Genomic DNA, 26463 nt, shown 5'->3' with positions numbered 1-26463 from the left:
CCGGCCCCGCCTGGCACCTCCAGGACGGCCACCGCCCTGCTCTCCCTGAGGCTTTCCTGGGTTTTGCTCTGAAAGCCCCACACCCTGGAAACCCCCCAGTCCTGGGCAAACTGGCCGCCCTAAGGCCCAGCCTTTCTCAGACCCTCAGCCGGCCTCTGCCTCGCAGCGTTGGAGAGGTCGCCTGGGGTCCCTTCGAGGAGCCGAAGGCCTGGCAGGAGTGAGTCCCCAGGGGACAGCGTGAGGCCACACACCCACCCAGGTGAGGTCCCAGGCTTCTCTGTGAGCCGCATCCCTGCAGCCTGTCCTGGGACTGTCCTGGCGAAGAACCACACACTGGGGACTTAAAGCAATGGAACGCTATCCTCTCCCAGCTCCGGAGGCCAGAAACCTGAAATTAAGGAGCCTCCGAAGGCTCCAGGGGACGATCTTTCCTGCCTCTTCCAGCATCCCCAGGTGTCCTGGGCTTGTGGCTGCATCACTCTGCCCTCCGCCCCCTGGGCACGCAGCTGGCTCCCCTGTATGGGCCCATCTCTCTGAATTCACATGACCGTCCCTCAGTAAAGACACCAGCGCCAGTCCCTGACTCAGGGCCTTCCCTGACCCAGCATGGCCTCATCTTAACTAAGGACGTCTACATGGACGCTATTTCCAAATAAGGTCACATTTGAGTTTCCTGAAGGACCTGAATTTGGGGTACTGCTCAGCCCAGTACTCCAGTTTCTGCAACAGACAACATGGGAGCCCCCACCGTGTCTCTGTGGCCAGGACAGTGCCCCTCACCAGCCAGACTCTGGGGTCCTGGGACTCCCAGGGGAACCTGGGCCGTGGGTCTTTCAGCTGTGGGTGTTCTTTATGGACACCATCTGCCAAGGGCAACTCTGATCCCCAAACTCTCAGCAGCCAAATGTCCCTGGGACACCCCCACCTGTGCTGAACAGGGCTTCTCAGGGAGACCACAGGCCTCAGGGCACACTGCTGCTAGATGTGCACACACACGTGTGCACACGCAAATGCACACACATACGTGTGCACACACAAACCCACACACACGTGTGCACACACAAATCCACACACACGTGTGCACACACAAATCCACACACACGTGTGCACACACAAACCCACACACAGGTGTGCACACACAAATCCACACACATACACACTTGTGCACACACAAATCCACACACATACACACGTGTGCACACACAAATCCACACACGGGTGTGCACACACAAATCCACACACATACACACGTGTGCACACACAAATCCACACACAGGTGTGCACACACAAATCCACACACATACACACGTGTGCACACACAAACCCACACACAGGTGTGCACACACAAATGCACACACATACACACGTGTGCACACACAAACCCACACACAGGTGTGCACACACAAATGCACACACACGTGTGAACACAAACCCACACACACGTGTGCACACACAAATGCACACACATACACACGTGTGCACACACAAATCCACACACAGGTGTGCACACAAATGCACATACATGTGTGCACACACAAACCCACACACAGGTGTGCACACACAAATGCACACACACACGTGCGAACACAAACCCACACACACGTGTGCACACACAAATGCACACACGTGTGCACACAAACCAACACACACGTGTGCACACACAAATGCACACACATACACGTGCACACACAAACCCACACACACGTGTGCACACACAAATGCACATACACACGTGTGCATACACAAACCCACACACAGGTGTGCACACACAAATGCACACACACGTGTGAACACAAACCTGCACACACGTGTGCACACACAAACCCGCACACACGTGTGCACACACAAATGCACACACATACACACGTGTGCACACACAAATCCACACACAGGTGTGCACACACAAATGCACATACACACACGTGTGCACACAAACCCACACACAGGTGTGCACACACAAACGCACACACACGTGTGCACACAAACCCACACACACGTGTGCACACACAAATGCACACACATACACGTGCACACACAAACCCACACACACGTGTGCACACACAAATGCACATACACACGTGTGCATACACAAACCCACACACAGGTGTGCACACACAAATGCACACACACGTGTGAACACAAACCCACACACATGTGTGCACACACATACCCGCACACACGTGTGCACACACAAATGCACACACATACACACGTGTGCACACACAAATCCACACACAGGTGTGCACACACAAATGCACGCACACACGTGTGCACACAAACCCACACACACGTGTGCACACACAAATCCACACACAGGTGTGCACACACAAATGCACACACATACACGTGCACACACAAACCCACACACACGTGTGCACACACAAATCCACACACAGGTGTGCACACACAAACCCTGCTTCAGAGAGCCCCAGAGGAACGTCACGCTTGCCCAGCCTCCTCACATTTCTGTACTTCTTCAGTCAGCTACAAGAGTATGGATTCTTGAACACTTACTTTATATCTTTGTAACCCAACACACTTTGTTTCTTGAGGGTGTAGCATCCACCCAAATTCTCTGCACTTCTTCTGTGAGGAGATTCTGTCTCTTCTCCCCTAAACTTACTTTTTAGCATAATGATTCTTAAGCTTTAGAGAAAGCCATTGTTTAGTCTTTGTTAGCAGTGTGAACATAGTTTATCATCTTTTCCATCAGAAAATGCAGCACAGCACGGCTGTCCTGTCTCCACCTGTGTGCCCGGAGCCAGGGATGCCCCGCCTCACCCTCCTGCCCAGCGAAGCTTCCCTCTGCCTCCCCCAGGGCTCTTACTCTGCATTTGCCCCTGGCCCGGAGCCCACCTTGCTCTGTTCACCCAGTGCCTGGGCCCCTCGCTGGCTCCCGAACTCCTTGCCTTGGCCTCCCCACCGGGTCTGTGCTCCTCTGCTCTGCTGGGGCTTCCACACCCGGTCTGCATTCCCTGCCAGGTCTGTGTTCCTCACCTGGTCTGTGTTCCTTTGCTCTGCATCACCTCTGGCCCTGCTGCTGTCTCCACTGCTCCCGGCCTTCTCCACATCCCAGTTCTCCACAACTGCAGTCCATGCGCAAAATGCATAGACCCAGGACACCCGTGGAGGCTGCGAAACGGTGGAAGGGGTGGGGGGCGGGGAAACAGCTCTGGCCAGGGCCAACCCCACTCCCCAGTGCCCTGGCAGCTCCACACACGTCCAGCTGCACAAGGCACCGAGATTGCACACAGAGGAGCCTCGCTGGCCTGCGGGATTGCTGGCTGCTGGCCAGACACACGACCCTCCAGGGTGGTTTTCACAGCAGTGGTGGTTTTGAGGATTGGAGCCAGGCCTGGGACCTGCATGCACACAGGGTGCCTTGGCAGGGAGACCCCAGATCCCGGGCGGAGGGAGCCACTGCCCGATCCAGGAGAGGCCCTGTCTCTGCCTCCAGCAGATGTCTTTGAAAAGATCATCTGGACACGCCACGAGAGGTTGTCGGGAGCGCTGTCCCCGACAATCCGCCCTCAGAGTCCCCGTGTATGAAACGCCGAGAGGGTTCCATGACGTGAGGAAGGAAGACGGCGCTGCGGGGGGTGCCCAGTGTTCACAGCGCTCACGGGAGCCTGCCCGGCGCTTCCTCCAGGCCTGGGTCAGCTGAGCACAGACCACACATGCTCTGCCTCTTGCCCCATGGCCTGTGGAGACACAACAGCGGCCACATGGCAGGCAGAGCCTTCAGCAGGCGAGAGCCTCAGCCTAACTCTCATGCTCAGGACACCCTACTGCACGCCAGCAACATGCCAGGGGCCTCGAGGGCCAGGGCACAGGGAGGGACCTCTGCTCCCGGGACAGGAGCCCTTTGGGGGGGACCCAAGGTCTGTGCCCCGGCGAGCAGCTCCATCAGGGCCCGAAGGCCCCGTCTCCGTGAGGCCCGGAGGGACAGAGACTGACCACTCGAGCCGGGCACTTCCCACAAGCTTCCCGTCCCTGCCTTCAGTAGCCCTGAGGAGTGCGGCCCCTCCTCACTGTGGGTCCAGGCCCAGACAGGAGGGCACCGGGGCTGCTGGGCCTTTTGTGGCAGGCCACGGGCACCCTCAGCTCCACAGAGTTGCCTGAGGACCAGGGAGATGCCTTAGAAAGGAAGCTCCAAATCTTCTTGCTGGAAGCTTTCGGCACTGAGTGCAGACGCCAGCCCCAGTCCTTGGCCCGTGGACCAGGGCAGAGGAGTCTGAAGCCACTCACTACATCCTCTCCTCCAGGGCTTAAAACACAGCCAGGGCTCACCCCCTCTCGGGGGTTTCCGTGTGGCCTGCCCCGTGAGGATGCCGGGCACGGCTCCCACCCTCACGCCCACAGTGCCCGAGCCCCGCTGCCCTCCCCGCTGCTGGCGTGCGTGCACCTCGGGCCCCTCCGGGAGCTGCACAGAGTTCACGCCAGGTCAATTCACCATCCCCTGCACGGAGGGGCCAGCGGCCCGGGGCGGCTGTGCTGGGGAAGGCAGCAAAACCCTTAATCTAATGATGTTTTTCTCCAACCGCAACCATTGCACGCTAGGAGCCACTCTCTCTTAATTAAGCTCAGCTCCCTCATCCTTTTAACCATGCAACTTTAAAAGAAACATGTATCTTTCCAAATTAACTTTGTATCTAAGAATAATAAGAGAGCAAGAGTTGTACTAATTAACTTACAGTCAGCTACAGAACTCATTTGCCAATGCCGTGTTGGCTTCAAGGGGAGCCGACATTTATTCAGCACAGAGGACATTCCAGGGCACTGGTCCCACCTGGGCATCACCCCTTGTTTCCACAGAGCCCCGAGGGTCTTGGAGGCAGGAGCCCGGGGACAGCGCGGAGCTGGGACTCGGGTCAAGTGCGTCTCCCTCCCGAGCCCATTCCGGATTCCAGAAGGATCCGGAGCCTTCCCTCCCACACGCCAGCTCACGGCATTGGCTGCAGTAATAGCCTGCCTAGAGTGTGTGCTTTTGATTGAAAAAGCCAGGAGAAAATCTTTTTCAAAGAGTGGAATGTTCAAAGAACGGAAATCTGTGAAAATCAGCCTGTGTGATTTATCGGGGCTCATTTCCATGAGACGCAGTTACATTCTCGACTCGCCAAGGACGCTGCCTGCCCAGCCTGCGCAGGGTGAGGCGTGGGGACACACGGTTTCTGGGACCTGGCTGCGGGCCACTCTCCAGGGCTGACTGCAGGGACCTTCGCCTCCGAGGAGCCAGGAGAGATGCAGACACCCAATCTGAGATGTTCTGACAGCTGCTTCACGGGCCCAGCTGCGGGAGGATGGCAGCGCCCTTCATCCATGCGGAGCTCTGGAGCTTGGAAGCTGAGGCCGCCAGCTCCGTCCCGGCCAAGCTCTGAGCATCACAAGCTCAGAAGGAACAAACTGCAGTGTCCACGCCGGACACAGAGCGCACAGAGAGGCCCCTTGTCCCTCACCCATGGCACAGAGCATGTGATGGCAAACGCCTCTGCTCTGAGAGAAAATGGGCAATGCCTTTGCAACTGACCAAGCAGACACAGACACCAGATCTGCTTTCTAAAATTCTAGGGCTGTGACTCGCACATGCCCCAAGCAGGCAGAAAAGCAGAGGAACACTGTTCCGGAGAGAGTGCGCCCAGGGGTTCCCTGGGTTTGGAGGGGGCTGAGCTTGAGAGGAGGAGGGGCTGCGTGTGTGGGCAGAGTTGGCAGAGCTGGTCACTGCGTGGCTGAGGGAAGGGGCTGAGAGGCCATCAAGGCTCACCTGGACGTTCAGTGGCTTCCCAGTGCTTCCCCTCCAGCCTGCAGCTGCCTGCACCAGTGGCTGAGTCCAGGTGGGATTTTCCAGCACAGGAGGGGCAGGGCCGCTTCCCTAGGCCAAGAGGCTGAGGAGAGCAGTGCCCAGCAGCAGGCAGATCCAAGGCAGGAACGCAGCTCAAAGGAAACGGCAGCAGCCAGTGTCCACGAGGGGACAGGCCACGTGGGCCTGGCTTTGGGGTTCAGAGAGGCCAGGACGGTCCCCAAGACTCCCCACAGAGTGAAACTGGGCCAGCTCAGATACAGAGCCACGGCCCTGGACACACCCACGACAGAGACACAGATGCAGAGACACGGCCCCGGCCACATGCACGAGACATGTACCACATGCGGCCCCCAGAGCAGTGACCTTGGCATTGGTGACTGCAAAGCAGGGGCCAGTGCGCTCCAAGTAATGCCGTGTTATTTAAAAGCCTGACATTCTGTAGAACACGAGGCCTTTGCTGTGGTTTATGGCCAGTTCTAGAGATGCCCGGGCTTTTGCCACTGGTGTCCCCAGAAAAGGGGGGACTCATAGAAGGGCCCCTTGTGATGAACAGCTGGGCCCCTTCCCCCAGGCTCAGGGTAAATGGCCCCTCCACAAGCCTGGGAAAGACAGGACCCCATGTGCTCCAGGAAGACAGGACCCCACATGCCCTGGGAAGACAGGACCCCACCGTGACCACAGGACACCGCGTACTTTCAGGTGTGCCATCCTCCCCGACTGACTGAGCTCCCCCAAGGCCGTCATCGCCTCCTGGGTGAGGGAAAGTGACCGTGAAGGACTTGCTCCGGGCTGGGCTGGGGTCTGTCTCAGCACCGCGGCCAGGCTGGTGGCCTTGGCTGGTCAACGTCCAGTGGGTGCCACTGCTGTGTCTGCTGGTAGATGTGGGTCAGGACCCCAGAGCATAGGGCTGAGCTCTGGGCCCTGCTCCACCCAAGTGCCTTTCTTCATGGTAAAGCCCCTGCCACTGAACCACCCCAGGAGCAGGCTGAGCCCCCACCTCTGCCGCCCTCTGGGCCCCAGCATCCGAGAGCAGAGCGGGGGGCCATGCTCAGATGCCGGGCCTGGCTGTCCTTCCTCCCAAATCTAACCCCAGCCCTGAGCAACACCCCAGGTATCCTGAGCCAGCACCCTCCAGAATGTGCCTTCCTTCAGATCTCAGGCCGGCAAGGGGAGAAGGACAGCACCGCCCACCTTTTATCTGGGAGCTTGGCCAGGCAAGGCCTGGCCCGAGCAGCAAGAGCCTCCTCCTCCTTACTGCACCGTGGCTCGGAGGAGTCTGCATCTTCTTGCCTCAGGAGCCTGGCGCATCTGAGCTTCCCTAAGCTCCACTCATCCATGCGGGACGGTCACCTCCACTCCAAAATGGGTGTGAGTCGGACAAAGGGCTCGGTTGGCTGTGCATATAAACTGGGCATGTGCTCTTGGAAATAAATTTATAAAATCCCCTGAGAAAGAAAAGTGGAGACAGCCAAGGGGGCCCCGCACGCCTCCCTTTGGAGGCCCAAGGCTGAGGCAGGTTGGTTTCCAGCCCCTTCCTCACGGGATGCCAGGTTCACCCCAGGCCGTGAGAACCCAAGCCTGAGGCAGCTCAGCCACAGGCCCCGATCCGGCCCAGAGCCGTGCCCTGATTAGGCCCAAAGGAGAAGTCAGGATCAGCGAGAGCAGAAAACATCTGAGCAATCAGGCTCCCGCCCACCGCAGGATAACAGGCAGAGAGTGAGTCACGACTGTGGGAATCTGTGTAGACGGGTTTGGTTTGTTTTCTTTGCTATTGTGGGGTGTTTGTCTCCATCTAATAATTTTCATTGTGTGCTAATAAGCACAGTGGGTTAGCCTGCATGGAAACCGCCCAGCCGGCCTTTTTGTTATGCAAAGGTTTGAAGGGGCCCAGGACCTCCCAGGGTCAGGGGAGGAGCAAATTACCTCTTCGATGTGGGAGGAGGGCGGGCATGTTATGGCTGTGGCTACAGAGACCAAGGCAGCAAACCAACACCACTGCCCCCATCGAGGCAGCAAACCCACCCCACTGCCCCACACCCCTGTGCCCTTCGGAGGGTGGCACTGACCCACTGCCGGAGGGGCCCACAGACCCAGGGATGGGCACTTTCCCAAGAAAAGTTGGGGTCCCCTTTGGCAGCTCCCATGGGTGACCAGGAGCATGGCAGTGTCTACAGGACAATGGGAATGGCCCAGCTGCCCTGACAGCACTTCTTCCTTTGTTCCCTCCCTGGATGGGCTGAAGGGGTCACCCTGTCTGGTATCTGCTGGATGACCAAGTTCCCTGAGCTAGAGCATCAAGCTGGCCTTCCTGTCCTTAAATAGTCTTCAGGACGGATACACTCCGGCTGTCACACAGAAAGTAACTGTCCCAGGCCGGGCGCGGTGGCTCACGCCTGTAATCCCAACACTTTGGGAGGCGGAGGTGGGTGGATCATGAGGTCAGGAGATTGAGACCATCCTGGCTAACACGGTGAAACCCCATCTCTACTAAAAATACAAAAGAACTAGCCAGGCGTGGTGGTGGGTGCTTGTAGTCCCAGCTACTTGGGAGGCTGAGGCAGGAGAATGGCATGAACCCGGGAGGCAGAGCTTGCAGTGAGCTGAGATTGTGCCACTGCACTCCAGCCTGGGAGACAGTGTGATTCCTTCTAAAAAACAAACAAACAAACAAAAAATAACAAAAAAAAAGAAAGTAACTGGCCCACAACTGTATTTGTCATGCAGGTTCCCAACCTCCAGGGCTGCTGTCATCGAAAGGCACGAGACTTTAAAGACCATATCCTCACAAAATAGGATCAAGTAAAAGCTGCTCAATGGTGAAGACGCGGAGCTGGACCAGCCCTGGTGCTGGGTGCAGCAGCCACTGTGCAGGAGGCCTATCTGCACCGTCCGAGAGAGTTGGAGCCAGAACTCCTCCTAGAATAGAGGAACGGCCCAGGTCACCCCCCAGCCCCACAGTACAGCAGCTGCTCTGCAAAGTGGATGCCCGCAGGTGCCTCCAACACATGTCAGAACTAAGCTGGAGCCCTGTCCACACTCCTTTGTGCTCCGCTGGGAGGCTCTGCCAGAGCTGGCCGCTGGGTGGGACAGCAGAAGGTGGTTTCATCTTCCCCACAGGGTGGGCACGCCCCTCACTGGGCCCTCCGGTTTCCTTCGAGCCTCTGTGTCAGAGCCAGTGGGCAACTGTGCTGCCTCTGCCCACCCTGCCCACATGGGTACACATGGGCACACCTGGCTACATGTGGACACATGTGGGTACATGTGGGCATATGTGGGTATCTGCACAGACACGTGGGTACATGTGGGCAGCCTGGGTATCTGTGGGCACACCTGGGTACATGAGGGTACATGCGGGTATTTGCAGGCACACCTGGGTACATGTGGGCACACACAGGTATCTGCAGGCATACATGGGTACATGTGGGCACACCTGGCTACATGTGGGCACATGGGTACATGTGGGCAACCTGAGTATCTGCAGGCACACCCGGGTACATGAGGGTACATGCGGGTATTTGCAGGCACATGTGGGTACCTGGGGGCACACCTGGGTACATGTGGGCACACTTCAGTACATGTGGGCATGTTGGGTATCTGCGGGCACACCCAGGTATATGCAGGCACACGGGGGTACATGTGGGCACACCCGGGTATCTGCAGGCACACATGGGTACATGTGGGCACACCAGGATACATGTGGGCACACGGGGATACATGCGAGCACACTTGGGTACATGGGGGCACACATGGGCAGGGCAGCACTGGCAGCTGCTCCGTGCCCGTCACAAGCCATGACCTCAGCTTTGACCTTGCAGGTGTGCCAGGTTCAATTCGAATGCCTGCCGTGGCAATGTGTGTGTGCGTATTGTACAAGCAATGTGGCTAGGAACAGTAGCTATTATTGTCCTAAGGCTAAACATGGATTTTTTTTTTTTTAGGTGAAAATTCAAAACCAAAGGAAATTACTGCCATCAGGGTTGTGGCTGCAGCAGAGCCTGCCTCCCAGTCTCACACTCATGCTCTCTTGTGGAATCGGGCTCTGCAATTCTTTTGGCCGGAGCAGAAAGGAGCTGCCACACGGCCTGGGGAGACGGCTCCACCTCTGAAGTAGCAGCAAAGAAGCAGCATGGAGGGGGTGGTGGGGGAGGTGAGCAGTCCCGGCTGTCTGCTGATTTTCCCCTTTCTAAGATTTTGTTTTCATAGGGAGGAGAGAGAGGGCGCCTGAGTCTGACAAAAGGGTCTCAGGTCCTGTGCTGTCCACTCTCCTGCCAGCCACAGGGACCCCGGGGCCATGGTGCCCAGCCGGCCTACTGGGTGACAAGATTGAAGGGCGCATGGAAGGGCCCAGCTGCTGTGAGGGTGCCAGTGTTCCCTCCCTCACCTCCCGCTGCACCTGCTCTGAGCTGAGTTCTGCCATCACAGATGTAGGGTCGTCAGAGAGACCACCTGGCAATGAGGCGCACGTGTCCAGATGGAGTGTCTGTAAGGGATGTTTGCTGACAACTCACTGAGGTGATGGTGGAATCCGCCAGTCATGGAAAGCAGGAGCTGGCACTGGCTGTAGCGCCTGGACCCCAGGCCTTCCGCCTGTGGCGCAGCTTCCCGGCCGCCTCATGGCTCTAAAGTGAACACCCCGGCCAGAGAGACGCATCTCATCCCCGGCAGTCCCCAGCTCCTGACGCAGCATGGACCCCTCACTCACTCCTCCAGGCAGCCCGGGGCCTGCGCTGATAGAGCCTCTAGCGTGGCACACCAGGTTCTGAGGGTCTTTAAAACAGACACCGGCCCGGCGCGGTGGCTCACGCCTGTAATCCCAGCACTTTGGAAGGCCGAGACGGGCAGATCACGAGGTCAGGAGATCGAGACCATCCTGGCTAACACGGTGAAACCCCGTCTCTACTAAAAATACAAAAACCTAGCCGGGCGAGGTGGCGGCGCCTGTGGTACCAGCTACTCGGGAGGCTGAGGCAGGAGAATGGCGGGAACCCGGGAGGCGGAGCTTGCAGTGAGCCAAGATCGTGCCACCGCACTCCAGCCTGGGCAACAGAGCGAGACTCCGTCTCAAAAAAAAAAAAAAAAAAAAACAACCAGACACCAATGGAAAGTTTTGTTCACAGAAATTTAACATCAAAAAGCAAATGGAAACAGAACAGAGAAGATGGATCACATTTGCCAAGTTGGAAAGAACCGGGTTCCATCCGCCTGGGAGAAACAGGAGTCTCCACGTGCTGGGAGAGGCGCATGGGAAGTAGAGGGAGTCTCAGGAACAGAAAGCCAGGGGCACTGTCCCGCAGGGAGGGGTGCCGGGGGCCTAGGGTGGCCTCTCAGGTTCACAAACCAGGGAAGGGACCCCAATAGACATGAACTTGCCCACATCGCCCGTGGGGGAGGCTCCCCAGCCAGTTGAGGACATACCCGGGGCTCCAGCCCCACCCACAGCCTCCCTCCCAGTCCCTGGAGGATTCATCTCACCCACAGCAGGAGGTTCTCACCGTACGGCCTGTGGGTCCTGGCATGGGGTAAGTTCCCAGGGACTCTGCCAGGGGGTCTGCAGATCAGAACTACATTTGTGACAATGCTGAGTGACACCGTGTGACAATGTGTCACTACTTTTATGACAACACCTTCTCCAGCAGGCGATATCTGCAGAATGGTGACTCCCTGGTGGGCACAGGGTGGCGGCTCCACACCCTGCCTTACCACCGCCAGGCACTCACTGTGCAGTGGAAACGACAGCTCCACTTTTAAAAGCCACCCTGGGGCAGAAAAACTATCCATTCTGTTATATCTCAGCCTTGCATACAGCACAGCAGGGTGCGTGGCCACAGGTGGGGGGGTACACGGGAAATGCAGGCAGAGTGCGTGTACCACACATGGAAGCTGGCGGGACTGGGAGAAAGTGTGCGACTGAGTCTGGAGCCACCCCTGCCACCCCCCAGCTACGCTGTACCTGAAAAAACAACCAACAAGCCACAGTCACTGGGCATCGGGCAGGCATTTTCTTGAAAATGAGCAAAACAAGCCTGTTGCTTTAAGGTAAACTTGCAGTATTTGTTGCCAATAACAAAATTTCAGCTTTCAAGCAAAAATTAGAATTTTGGAAAACTTGTATCCATCACCGTGAGCTTCCCAGTCAGCACGTCAAGACTTTTCCGAGGAAGTTGGTGGTGATATTCGCAAATGTGACTTTTGATATTAAATAAAGAAACACGTCAACATTTGGAAGCTCCACATGACTCGGTGAACTGACCTTTTCCAGATGACTGTCGCAGGATGCTACGAAGCCACGCCGGGTAAGAGCCCACCCAAAGCACATGATGGCTGCACGTCACGGCCTGGCTGAGCTCGGAGCATGTGCACCGTGGTCTCAGGTTCCACAGCAGCTCACCTTGAAGAAACCATCACTTCCCACCTGTTGTGTGATGCCAAGAAAGATGATGCACAATTATCCAGAAAGACTGGTAAATAATCCTCTATCCCGACTCAATGTCTGTGTGTGGTCAGGTTTTCTTCTCAATTTCAACCAGAGCAACAGTATCACAGCAGTTCAAATCAGAGAACCCAGTGAAAGCAGTTTGCAAAATGTAAGATAATGCCATTCTTTTTACTAAAAATATTACTAAATTTTTATCCTGTATGTTGACACTTAGTGAGTTTATTATTGCTGTTTTTAAATGAAGCAGAAAAGGATGAAATGGTCTGTTTTGCAGCAATGTGGATGGAAGTGGTGCCCATTCTCTTAAGTGAAACAGAAAGACGAACGCTGCATGTTCTTACTCGTAAGTGGGAGCTGAATCACCTGTGGACACAGAGGGTGGAATTATGGGCAGCAGAGTCTGGGAGGGAGTGGGGGGAAGAAAGTACTTAACGGGTACAGCACACATTATTGGGGTTCCCTAAAAGCCCTGGTTTCACCACTGTGCAATGTGTGCCTGTGACAAAATTACACTTGTGCCCCATAAATTCACATAAATCTAAAATGTAGAAGTAAATTTTGAAACGTAAACATGAATGAAGCCATAAGTATTTTTAAATGTCTCAGTTCTAATTGCTAATATAGTATATATATAATTTACATATATGATATACATATAACACACACACACACACACACACACACACATATATATATATATATTTTTGAGACAGAGTCTTGCTCAGTCACCCAGGCTGGAGTACAGTGGTGCCATCTTGGCTCACTGCAAACTCCGCCTCCCGGGTTCCCGCCATTCTCCTGCCTCAGCCTCCCGAGTAGCTGGTACCACAGGCGCCGCCACCACGCCCGGCTAATTTTTTGTATTTTTTAGTAGAGATGGGGTTTCACCGTGTTAGCCAGGATGGTCTCGATCTCCTGACCTCGTGATCCGCCCTCCTCGGCCTCCCAAAGTGCTGGGATTACAGGCCTGAGCCACCGCGCCCGGCCGCTAATACCGTATATTTCGAAGGTTATAATGCACAAAAACAAAAGCTCTGAGGGTCTTCAATAATTTTTAAAGTGTAAAAATGTCCCAAGACCAAAACGCTTAAGACCCACCGGGACTGCAACTTGGCACACGCTGAGGTTTCTGCCCACCTGTTGACACAGCCGAGGCCTCTGCACCCACTCCCAGCTCCCGGCCCTGCGTGTCTTCCCACGTGGAGGCCGCCCCGGCCCGGGCTGGGGACTCGGCCCGGTCTAGACTCTGTCCCGGCCGCTCGGGAGCCGGACCCCTGCATCGCTCACGGCTCCTCTCAGCTCCCCCAGCGCAGTCCGGTCCGCACGCGGCCCTGTCCAGGCTCTTCGCGATTTGGCCGCTTCTCCCCGCATCTGGCCACAGCTGGGAACACAGGGACCGGGGCCCCCCGGGAAAAGGAGACGACGCCCCAGGAATGACGGCGCTGAGCCCCAGCGGCAGGACGGCCTCTGAGCGTTTGTTTCATGGGATTGGAAAGAAAAGAATCTTTGACTTTCCCTGAACACGAGCTGCCTGCGACTCACGGACCTGAGGCCCAGGGAGGAGCCGCGGCCCCAGGAACCCCCCAGGGAGGTCTTTCGGGGCCGCAGCCGGGAGTCCCGGCCGCCCGCAGCCCCCGCAGCCTTCCCCCATGGCCCCGAGAAGCCGGGGACCCTCCCTGCGGGACACGCACCCCCCCACTCAGAGCCTCCCAAGCTCCCTGGAGAGGAGGAATCCGCCTCCATCTTGTCCCCAGACCCTGCTCTCCTGGGACCCCATTCTCCTGGGACCCCATTCTCCTGGGATCCCTCTCCCGGGACCCCCTCTCCTAGGATCCCTCTCCCGGGACCCCCTCTCCCAGGAACCCCTCTCCTAGGATCCCCTCTCCTAGGATCCCACTCTCCCTGGACCCTGTTCTCCTGGGACCCCTCTCCTGGGACCCCCTCTCCCAGGACCCCCCTTTCCTAGAACCCTGCTCTCCTAGGACCCCGTCTCCTTGGACCCCACTGCTGCGTCCATCTCTCCAGGCTCGGCCTTTCCCCGGGGGGTCCCGGCCCGGTCAGTCCCCCCAGAACGTTCTCCCTCAGACCAGGCCCAGGCTCCCAACAAGCGCCCCGTGACCCCCGACCCCACCGTCTGCGCTTGCCCAGGGCCACAGCATCGGGAGGATTGGGGGATCCCGCGGGGGTTGCTTGGCTGCGCCTGGAATCGGCCTCGAGGTCCCCCTGCGCTTCCCGGGGCGGCCGGACTCACACGCTCCCCGGGAACCCCCGACCCCGCGCGGACGAGCAGCTTCCCAGAGGCCTCAGGAAGCCCCTCCGTAGGGTGTCAGCTCCCCGCGCTCCAGCTCTGAGCGGGTCCCGCAAACGCCCCAGCGTGTCCCTGCCAGTGACCCCGATACCCCAACACCCCGACACGGCCTCGGACGGCTCCGCACCGCCCTCAGCAGCCGCGCCTTGGCCAGCGGGTCCCCTGTGCCTGCGGCCTCTGATAGGAAACGAGGAAGGAGGCCGGGCGCGGGGGCTCAGTGTCATCTCAGCCCTTTGGGAGGCCAAGGCGGGCAGATCATTTGAGGTCAGGAGTTCGAGACCAGCCTGACCAACATGGTGAAACCCCATCTCTACTAAAAATACAAAAATTAGCTGGACGTGGTGGCGGATGCCTGTAATCCTCACTACTCGGGAGACTGGGTTGAGGAGCCTCCCGGGCACGTGCTGTCCCCTGAGCCCTGGGCCACGGGCCTGTGCGCCTAATAGGGACTCGATGGAAAACAGCTGCGAACACGAGGCCTACAACCAGCTGCACAGAGAGGCTGGCGACACTCGAACCAATGCGGAGGCCCCCGCAGCCTCCCCAGAGCCGACTCCAGCCGGCCTCGGTCACCACGGGCGCTCCTGGGGGGGTCCCACCGCGCCCCCTTTGCACACCGAGGACCCGAGGCTCTGAGCACACGCAGCTCTCACCAGCGGCCGCGATCCTCGTGGGGCCAGAGGGCACAGGCTGTTCTGAGCTCAGGCGGCTCAAGAGGGGATGGTCCCACTCAAGAGAGGAGAGAAGGGAACCATTCTTAGAACAGGTGGGGGGCCCCAGCTGACAGCTCCCAGGAGGAGGTCTCCAGGGATGACCCCACAGGACACACGGAGCCTGTGTGTGACACGGATGACCTGGCGCTTTGATGGTGTGGAAGGATCCTCAGTCCTGGGATTGCAGGAGGGTTCCTGCACCTGCCACGGCTTGGGAAGACTTAGTAATAGCTACAGAGAAAAGGAGGAAGGCAGAAGCAGCAGCCAGCTGGGGAAAATGGGAAAGCTACTCGAGTGGGGGATGCGATTCCAGGACAGGTGGCCACCAGGCCTGAAAAGGCAGAGAGCACCCGGGGGAATACAGCAGCTGCCAATGCAACTCCCATCCACGTTAAAAGGCAGCCAGGGCCAGGCAGAGTGGCTCACGCCTGTAATCCCAGCACTTTGGGAGGCTGAGTGGGTGGATCTCTTGAGGTCAGGAGTTCGAGACCAGCCGAGCTAAGATTTTCTACTTAAAATACAATTTTTAGTGTTTTTCTACTAAAAAAAATTGTATTTTTCTACTAAAAATCAAAAATTAGCCAGGCGTGGTGGCGCAAACCTGTAGTTCGGGGAGGCTGTAGCAGGAGAATCGCTTGAACCTGGGAGGCAGAGTTTAAAGTCAGCCAAGATCACACCACTGCACTCCAGTCTGGGCGACACAGTGAGACTCCAGCTCAAAAAAAAAAAAGGCAGATGTGCTGGCTCAGCAGGAACAAAACCTAATAATGACACATTAACATAAACATAGCACATGGGCTCCTTACAGCTGCAAATGTGCAGAGCCGAGGGGGGACAAGGGAGGCAACATCAGAGCACTAAGCTCACATGTTAACAGGACCACAGCAGACACTCTCAGAAACCAGGCAGTGTGAGCACACTGTTTAGAAACATGGATGGAGACAGCTGGAGCGTGTGTGGAAGTCGGCCGGGGGACTGCGGGTTTTCTTAACAAGCGTCACCGTCCTATTTAATCTCGCATGTTATTTTAGTAAAAACTTGAAGTAACTGTTAGAAGGGAAAGCTACAAATCTGGGCACGTCAATCTCCTTTTAAAACCTTTCTGTCTTTCCCATCGCTGGGAGGCCAAGTCCGCGCTCCTACAACCATCACCGGCAGGCCAGGTCCACGCTCCTACAACCATCGCCTGCAGGCCAGGTCCACGCTCCTGCAACCATCGCCGGGAGGCCAGGTCCGCGCTCCTGCAACCATCACCTGCAGGCCAGGTCCGCGCTCCTGCAACCATCTCCTGCAGGCCAGGTCCGCGCTCCTGCAACCATCTCCTGCAGGCCAGGTCCGCGCTCCTGCAACCATCTCCTGCAGGCCAGGTCCGCGCTCCTGCAACCATCTCCTGCAGGCCAGGTCCGCGCTCCTGCAACCATCGCCTGCAGGCCAGGTCCGCGCTCCTACAACCATCGCCTGCAGGCCAGGTCCGCGCTCCTGCCACCATCTCCTGCAGGCCAGGTCCGCGCTCCTGCAACCATCTCCTACAGGCCAGGTCCACACTCCTACAACTATCGCCGGGAGGCCAGGTCCATGCTCCTGCAACCATCGCCTTCAGGCCAGGTCCACACTCCTGCAACCATCACCGGGAGGCCAGGTCCACGCTCCTACAACCATCACCTGCAGGCCAGGTCCACACTCCTACAACCATCGCCGGGAGGCCAGGTCCACGCTCCCGCAACCATCACTGCAAAGTCGTCTATTGCTAAATCTGCACCCCGGGTGTCCTGAGCCTGCAGCTGGCTCTGCACTGAGTTGTGATTTTCTCTAAATGCACACACCCTGAACGAACGAGTGAACAATCTGAGAGACGTGGGTACGTTTGCTGAGTACTAAAGCCAAGGCTGATTTGAAAATTAGGCTGCTACAACCTGGCCAACACAGTGAAATCCTGTCTCTACTAAAAACACAAAAAAATTAGCTGGGCATGGTGGCGGGCACCTATAATCCCAGCTACTTGGGAGGCTGAGGCAGGAGAATCGCTTGAGCCCAGGAGGAAGATGTTGCAGTGAGCCGAGATCATGTCACTGCACTGTAGCCTGGGTGACAGAGCAAGACTCCATCTCCAAAACAAAAAGATAATGAAGAAAAGATTAAAAAAAAAAGAAAGAAAGTTAGGTTGGTCAATTCCCATCAGCCTTTGACAGTGGAAGGGAGGTTGTTGAGGGTTGACTGGAGAAGAGTGAGTTCCCGAATGGGTTGAAATAAATAATTTATTGCTGACTCTTGTCAACATCAGCCAGTCCTGCTCACCACACCCATCCCCTCCTCTGAGGGCAAATTCCAGTGGGGACTTTAGGATGGTGGCACCGGGGGGACCAAGATACTGGGGGCATCAGTTCTGCAGGTGCAGCACACCTGGAAGCACAGGGCTGGCCTCCCCGGCTGACCTCTCACCCTGGGGTCATCTGAGGCCCGTGTGCACCCCGCCATCCTGCTGCCACACACAGGGGTCAAGTGTGTTCCTCACAAGCGTGGCCTGGTTTGGGATCATGGTGATGAAGGACTCTGTGTCACCGAGTGGGAAGGACAGAGGGTGAACTAGCGCTTAGCTCAGTTCCCCCATTAGCCTCCTAACAGAGACGTTGTGGTGGCGCAGGATCCATGTGGATCCATGTCATGTGGAAAATCCTATCTGGACCAACACAGCGAGTGGGAATGAGAGCCGGCACCCCCGCTCCAGCTGCCAGCAAGATCTGCATAGGTAGTGACTGACAAGGCCTGTGCCTGCCCTGGAGATGATTTCAGGGGACTTCGCAGATGCAACTATATCTATCAGTAGCATGTAATCAGATGAAAAGTCCCAAATCCACCTGTAATTTTCACAAAAATAATGGCAGGAATGAGAAGCCACAAGATACCTCACTGTTGGGCTCACGGATCCTCTGCACGGCTCCCACGGCCAGAAGGCAAATGCCTCATGCTGGTCCTCATGACTAGTTAAATTTTCACTGCTTCGAGAGCAACCGCTTAGTTTTCATTGCTTAGAGAGGCCCAATTTAAGAAAGTTTCCTCTCCCCACATCTAAGTGAACAGAACAAAGAAACTGAAGAAATTTGAAATCTCTTTTTCAAAGACAACTCTACATACAAATTTAGAAAGACTTTCTATTAAGCAAAAGTTGGCGACCACAATTTCCATTAAAAAAACCTTTAACTTCACAGTTTTATGCTTAGTATTTACGAGTAAAGAAACTCTGCAACCTGTGACCTCACAACGCTCCAGTCACCTAACAAAGCAGAGAAGCAGCCAGTGGACTCTCAACTCTCCTCCACTGTCCAGGTGTCGTGGCTACAACCGTGAGCCCGAATAGACTGTGGGTTTCTGCTCACACACGCCTGACACCACCCAAGACTCCGCAGAAACAAGCAAGCTCAGGCTTGGCTACTGCAATGATTCCAGCTTTGGTTTGGCATGAAGACCTCCACCCTTTCAATGTAATTTAGTAAAGGTCGTTTTCTTCAGGGGTCTCTTCCTCCAACTTTAAACTTGGAAAACTAGAAAAGGTAAGAGACAGACACCAACACTTTGACAATAGCAAATAGCTCTGGAGAGCCTGAGGTCGGAGGTAACGAGGGAGAGGAATAAAAAAAAGGCGAAGCCGGGATGCAGAGAGGTAGAGGTTCCTCCTACAGATGTAGGGCTGAGGTGTGTACAGTAGGGTAATAGGCTCCTGCAGACATGAGGCTGAGGTGTATACAGTAGGTAATAGGCTCCTGCAGACATGAAGCTGAGGTGTATACAGTAGGTAATAGAGAGGCTCCTGCAGACATGAGGCTGAGGTGTATACAGTAGGTAATAGAGAGGCTCCTGCAGACATGGGGCTGAGGTGTATACAGTAGGTAATAGAGGGGCTCCTGCAGACATGGGGCTGAGGTGTATACAGTAGGTAAAAGGCTCCTGCAGACGTGGGGCCGAGGTGTGTACAGGAGGTAATAGAGAGGCTCCTGCAGACATGAGGCTGAGGTGTATACAGTAGGTAAAAGGCTCCTGCAGACGTGGAGCCGAGGTGTATACAGTAGGTAAAAGGCTCCTGCAGACGTGGGGCCGAGGTGTATACAGGAGGTAATAGAGGGGCTCCTGCAGACATGGGGTTGAGGTGTATACAGTAGGTAAAAGGCTCCTGCAGACATGGGGCTGAGGTGTATACAGTAGGTAAAAGGCTCCTGCAGACGTGGGGCCGAGGTGTGTACAGGAGGTAATAGAGGGGCTCCTGCAGACATGGGGTTGAGGTGTATACAGTAGGTAAAAGGCTCCTGCAGACATGGGGCTGAGGTGTATACAGTAGGTAAAAGGCTCCTGCAGACATGGGGTTGAGGTGTATACAGTAGGTAAAAGGCTCCTGCAGACATGGGGCTGAGGTGTATACAGTAGGTAAAAGGCTCCTGCAGACGTGGGGCCGAGGTGTGTACAGTAGGTAATAGAGGGGCTCCTGCAGACATGGGGCTGAGGTGTATACAGTAGGTAATAGAGGGGCTCCTGCAGACATGGGGCTGAGGTGTATACAGTAGGTAAAAGGCTCCTGCAGACGTGGGGCCGAGGTGTGTACAGGAGGTAATAGAGAGGCTCCTGCAGACATGGGGCTGAGGTGTATACAGTAGGTAAAAGGCTCCTGCAGACGTGGGGCCGAGGTGTGTACAGGAGGTAATAGAGAGGCTCCTGCAGACATGGGGCTGAGGTGTATACAGTAGGTAAAAGGCTCCTGCAGACATGGGGTTGAGGTGTATACAGTAGGTAAAAGGCTCCTGCAGACATGGGGTTGAGGTGTATACAGTAGGTAAAAGGCTCCTGCAGACATGGGGTTGAGGTGTATACAATAGGTAAAAGGCTCCTGCAGACATGGGGTTGAGGTGTATACAGTAGGTAAAAGGCTCCTGCAGACGTGGGGTTGAGGTGTGTACAGGAGGTAAAAGGCTCCTGCAGACATGGGGCTGAGGTGTATACAGTAGGTAAAAGGCTCCTGCAGACATGGGGTTGAGGTGTATACAGTAGGTAAAAGGCTCCTGCAGACATGGGGCTGAGGTGTATACAGTAGGTAAAAGGCTCCTGCAGACATGGGGTTGAGGTGTATACAGTAGGTAAAAGGCTCCTGCAGACGTGGGGTTGGGGTGTGTACAGGAGGTAATAGAGGGGCTCCTGCAGACATGGGGTTGAGGTACATACAGTAGGTAAAAGGCTCCTGCAGACATGGGGCTGAGGTGTATACAGTAGGTAAAAGGCTCCTGCAGACATGAAGCTGAGGTGTATACAGTAGGTAATAGAGAGGCTCCTGCAGACATGGGGTTGAGGTGTATACAGTAGGTAAAAGGCTCCTGCAGACATGGGGCTGAGGTGTATACAGTAGGTAAAAGGCTCCTGCAGACATGGGGCTGAGGTGTGTACAGTAGGTAATAGGCTCCTGCAGACATGGGGCTGAGGTGTATACAGTAGGTAATAGAGAGGCTCCTGCAGACGTGGGGTCGAGGTGTATACAGTAGGTAAAAGGCTCCTGCAGACATGGGGCTGAGGTGTATACAGTAGGTAAAAGGCTCCTGCAGACATGGGGCTGAGGTGTGTACAGTAGGTAATAGGCTCCTGCAGACATGGGGCTGAGGTGTGTACAGTAGGTAATAGGCTCCTGCAGACATGGGGCTGAGGTGTATACAGTAGGTAATAGAGAGGCTCCTGCAGACGTGGGGCCGAGGTGTATACAGTAGGAAGCAGAGACTGCAGGACTCGGCCCCGCACCCTGGCACTGACGACAGTCATTGGGCCACATTTCAGGGCCAAATTTTCTGGGATTTTCGGGGAGGGATGAGCTACATGCCCGGCTTTATGGATTTGGTCTATGGAATTTGCAACTCGATTTTCCACAAGTCCTTGGCCCTGCCATTTAGATGGAAGGTATTGATAAATAATAAATTATTTATAAGCCTCCACTCAAAGGTATTTCCACATTTTTCTACTCCTGGAGGAGACAGTGATTTGCCCTGAATAAATTTAAACAGTGCTTAGATTGAACCCCACTCCACGCTTTGTGCCCTGGCGAAGCTGGCCCCTGCTCAGCTCCGGGGTGTCGCACATGGTCTTCCCCAGCTTCAACGATCAGCTGGGGCTGGAGACGTGGCCTAACACTAGCGCAGTCTGACTGCACCTCCATGCTCTGGCTTCTGGCACCTGGACAAGGAGACCCTCACTTCATGGTCCCAAGGCACTGTCAGAAACCACTTTGTGGTGTCAGGAAGAACCCGTCTCAGGATAATGCAGAATAGGAAGATTAAACAAGACCACATGGTTGGTGACATCACTGAGCTGCTGGGTCAAACTCTCCCTGAAGGCTTCTCTTCTGGATGTCAGCAACAGAAGCCAATAGACCCCCTTTGTTACATTCTTATTTAAGTGAGTTTGAATGGTCAGCAATCTGACTGATACAGCTCAGTGAAAGTTGAAAGTTATACTTTAATTTCCTACCACCTTGAAAATCCTGCCTAGGCTAAAGGAAGCACTAAATGGTTTCTCTCAGGGAAGTCCTGCCGTATGGCTTGTACAGATTGGCTTGTGCAGATTCCTAAGAGGAGGAATTTCACTGATGCCACCCTTGCAGCACTTATTTTTCTGTGCATAAAGACTGTTAATTAGGACTTTATATCCTCCACAGTAAAGTCAATTTTATGAGATTGGTTCCTTTATAAAGCCTAACTCTCTGCGGTAAGAGAATATTTAAACAATAACAACAATAAGATGTTTGTGAGAGCAAACGAGGGTTGCAGCTCCAATTCAAGAGGCCCACCATGGCTAGTCTTGAAGATTGTCACTCATCTGCTTTTTAAGGAGCTGTTAACTGAAAATGTGGGACTCAGAGCTTCGGGGACTTTCCGTGGTGAGTGTTCCGCCAGGGGTGCTTGCATGTCTCAGCAGCAGAGCTATTTCTGGGGAAAGCAGAAATCATAAACTCACTGAAAATACCCATGATTGATCCAAGCTTCCTCTTTCAAAGAAAAACCGGAAGTTCCTCCTTCCGTATTCTTGTGGAAGGCACTGCAGGTGCAGGGCCCCGCAGCCGGGTGTCTAGGGAGCAGCCCTCCTGCCGCTGACTGGTCAGGCCAGCTCCGTGAGTGATTAATTCCCAGGTCACATTGCTGTCGACAGCTGGGAGACAATGATTAAAACTTGAGTGTGTTTATTCCTTTGCATTGGAACTTGAAAACATCATTTTTTTTTTTCTTGGGTAAGTAATAAGAAAAGTAAAACAAGATGAAAGAAAGGAGAGTTTGTGCTATGGACACAAAGACGTAGAAAGGCACAGGCCTGGAAGGAGTGTGGGAGCAGCTTGAGAGCAGATGGACAGAAAGAGCCGCAGCGGAGGCAGCCCAGAGACACCTGGAGATCAGGGGCACGTGGCCCAGGCCATGTTTCAAACCATGGGCAAGAGAATGGCTGCTTCCATCCCTGGAATAGAGACCGTTTTGGGAAGTTAATTTGGAAGCCTGTAAGAGGCAAATTCCAAGCAGATGAAAGTTTGTAGCAATGGGGTTTTCTGTAAGCAGACTTTTTCTAGATGTCCAAAGAGCTGATCGGGCAGAGCCTCAAGGTCCCACGTGGTGCTGAGGCTGAGCCACACACCACACTTGCCTCTGGAGAGGCTCATCGCCGGCTGCATCTGCAGGCTGCTCTTGCAACGTCCTTATTACAAAATGCAAAGAAGACCCACTCCATGTCCTGTCCAGCTGCCTCGGTGTCTAGAAAGGGGCCCATCCACTTCATGCCTGAGCGACAGGGACCCGCCCTGACAACACAGCGGTCCTCGTGCCACCGAGGAAAAGCCTCGGCAAAAACAGAGACGCGTACAGGGTGCTGCCCGGAGGGGCACTTGGCTCCTGCAAGAAGGGCTGGCGGGACGCCTGCCAGGGCATTTTGGAACATAAGCCACTCTGTGTGCGCCTCACACAAGCAATATCTGCTGCAGCAAAGCACAGCCCTTCTCTAAGCAGGTCAACCGCAGCCATCCTCCTCCCTGCCACTCAGGCCCAGCTCTCAGCCCAGCCACACACGCCACAGACCCGTGGGTGACATTTCCCCTGCTTCAAACCTCCATCCCACTTTCTGGTTTTATTTTATTTTATGCATTTTATTCTATGTGATCTATTTATAATCTGTTCTGGAACTAGGCCAGATTTTAATCAATTAACAAATCGGCTGCTTTAGAGTCTGGTAACCCCAACTTACTAGAGTCATTTCCAGGTGGATAAAGCCCTCAGTGCAGGACTTTGGGGAGAGATTCTGTAATGTTCTGGAGAATAATGTTTTTTACACTGATTTGTTAATTGCAGAAACTGAAACAGATCCGTGGGAACCAGAGAACGAACGCCCACGCTGCAGCTGTTGCCCCCAGCCCACGCCACTGCCCTGGGGCAGAGCCGCTGTCCGCGCATTAAGCCTAACGGATCGCGCTTCCTCCAGAGCTCTCCACCCACCTCCAGAATCTGCACTGGGAGCAGCCTGTGTTTAAGGGCTCTGATGGACAGACAGTGGGGTGGACATCCCGCCCGCACGAGGGAGGCCACCGGACACGTCGCCACTGCGCCCAGCTGGTCCTACAGAGGCGCTGCAGGAACTCAGGCACGCTTGATTTGAGAGCAGGAAGCACAGGGACACCCGTTTGTCACATCCAAATAAGCAGGTGTCAGTCTTCCTGCCTGACTCCCAGATCAGGGCTGAAGCCTACTGTCTTCAGCTTGAAATGAGTCAGCCCGGGGCTAGCGAGTGAGCTGGGGTTCAAGTGAGGTAACACTGGCCTGGCCCCCCGAGGAGGAAGGGCTCACACTTCGGGAGCACAGGGGCCCCACCAGTCACTCCCCAGGAACAGGGGTGCAGGCAAGGAGGGGTCAGAGTGGGGAGAAGAAGCACAGGCGAGCCCCAAGCCAGGTCCACGAGGGGAGGCACAGCTCCCCCAGGCTTCTACATGGCCACTCAGCGTTGAGAGGGCTGGGGAACCAATGTCTCCAGGGACGGCGCCCATGGGCAAGCCCCCAACCTCCAGAGTGGGCTGCGAGGGGACACCCACAGGGCTGCGAGCCGGCCCGGGCTGCGCCCCCCACTCTGCTGGGGTGGAGGAAGGTCGGCCAGGATCTGGAATTCCCACAGGTGAGGCACAGGCATTGGACGCACATCTGTCTGCTCCTGGAGAACGTGGTTGGAGACTGAGGCCATCCTGGCTGTAGCGAGGTCGTGCTGCGTCTTCCCTGCACCCTCCCAGTATCTCAGACTGTGGTGCTCCCCGCAGTGAACCCTGCCCGAGACGCAGGCAGGGCACTTCCATGGGGCCTGATATGGGGCTCTGTGTTTCCAAAGGCAGCATGACTGGGTGGGAAATCGCAGTGAGAAGGTCATTGAGGTCTTTTCCACGCTAGGAGCACCCTCAACTCAAGTTAAACACACAAATCCACCACCCTGTCTCCAACAGCCCTGGAGAGCAACTGGGCTGTGCTGCTCTTAATGCCACTGGAGGCTTGTGTAGATGAACTCACGTAAGCAGAGCTGCCCAGCACCTGCTGGGGGGTCCTTGCTGACAGGACTCTGGGTGTTGTGGGGGTGACAGGCACAAGTAAGTGTGTCTGAAGCAGCAGGGAAGGTGTCACAGAAGAGGTGACAGCCCCGGGGACACTTCAGGCCCAGGGAACCTGGGGAGATGAGGGAGGAGGCATTTGGGCTGAAGGAACTTTCCAGAACCCGGCGAGGATGAGGGCAGACCATGTTGTTTTCATCCATTGTCTGGGTCAGGTGTTGTAAAGACGCGCTCTTAGAACCAGCTCTGCTGAGTGACGACGCGGAGAAAAGCACAGTTACTTTTGTTCTCTCCTGAACTTCAAGTACAGTAAAGAGATTTTGTAAAACAAAAGCAGCTCACACAAGGGGAACGAGGCAGAGACGTCTGCAAAGTGGAGGGACCTGGGGCTAGCATTTCTATGGACCCCAGAAACAACTCTGACACAGCAGTGGGGACAGGGCACCCTGATTTAGATCCTGAAGCCCAAAGCCCCTGGAACCGCGGGCCGAGGATGATGCTGGGGGGAGGGCTGGAGGTGGGGAGGGGCTGGCGCAGGCTAAGGACCCTTCCCCACCCCTACCTCCTGGGGCCACCTTCCCTTCCTGTCTCCTCTGTGCAGAGACTGAAGTGGCCCCTGGGCCTGGGCAGCCGCAAGCTCTGGAGGGAGTCCCTCTGCCCAACGCCAGGCCAGCCACCTTCCCCGCTTGCTCCCAAGCAGGAGAGTCTCTCCTCCAGGGAATCCGACCCTCTGAAAAGGAAGCCCCAGAATACAGGCAGACACGCAGATCTGTCGAAACACCTGGGCAAACTCTCCAGCATGAAAATAAACACAAGCAAAATCATGTGGAAGTGAACGGAAGCCACGCCGGGAGAAGAGCAGCGTCTCAGCGCAGCCACCCTGGAGGGGCGTCACCATCATGAGCTGTGGACAGAACCCACACTCCCACAGGGAGACCCACGGTCCCCACAATGGAACCATCACACAAAAGAAGGAAATTGGCAGAAGGGCCGAGGGGTGAAGGCGCCAGGAATTGGAGCCTGAAGACAAAGATCAAAGCTGGGATGGAAGGTGGGGCCGAAGGACCAGTCCAGAGGCCACCTTGCAGGGATGGGCGCTCCGGAGTGGGGAGCAGATACAACAGAAAGGGAGAAACCACAACCAGCAACACAAGAGCAGCCTCGCAGGATGAAGGACGCGGGTCCTCGCGCAGGAGGAGCTGGCAGGCCCACACGGCACAGGAGACCACGCCCGGGCAGCACCTCCATAGAAGGAGACGGGCATACACCTTCCAGAGACCAAGAGGGTCCCAGAGAACAGCGTCCAGCATCTCAAGGGCACCTCAGGGAGCTCAAACGAGGGCACGATCCCAGCCTCCCAGACACGTCGCCCCCACCAGACTGTCCACCGAGTGCAGGGAAGCCCCAGGCAGGGGCCGCGACAGAGGAACCCCCAGAGCCAGGGGCCTGTCAGCATCTCAGCATCACTCCTGGGGGCCGGGCTCCGGATACCCCAGAACAAAGTGAGTGAGAGCGTGGGAGACGCATCATCAGGAAGCCAAATTAACAAGCGCCCAAGATAAGACAACTTAACAGGAGACAGACACTGGGGGTTCCATTAGTATATACACGGAAAATCAA

Source organism: Chlorocebus sabaeus, chromosome 18, assembly GCF_047675955.1.
Source record: "Chlorocebus sabaeus isolate Y175 chromosome 18, mChlSab1.0.hap1, whole genome shotgun sequence".
Lineage (NCBI taxonomy): Eukaryota > Metazoa > Chordata > Mammalia > Primates > Cercopithecidae > Chlorocebus > Chlorocebus sabaeus.
This window is presented reverse-complemented; position numbering follows the sequence as displayed.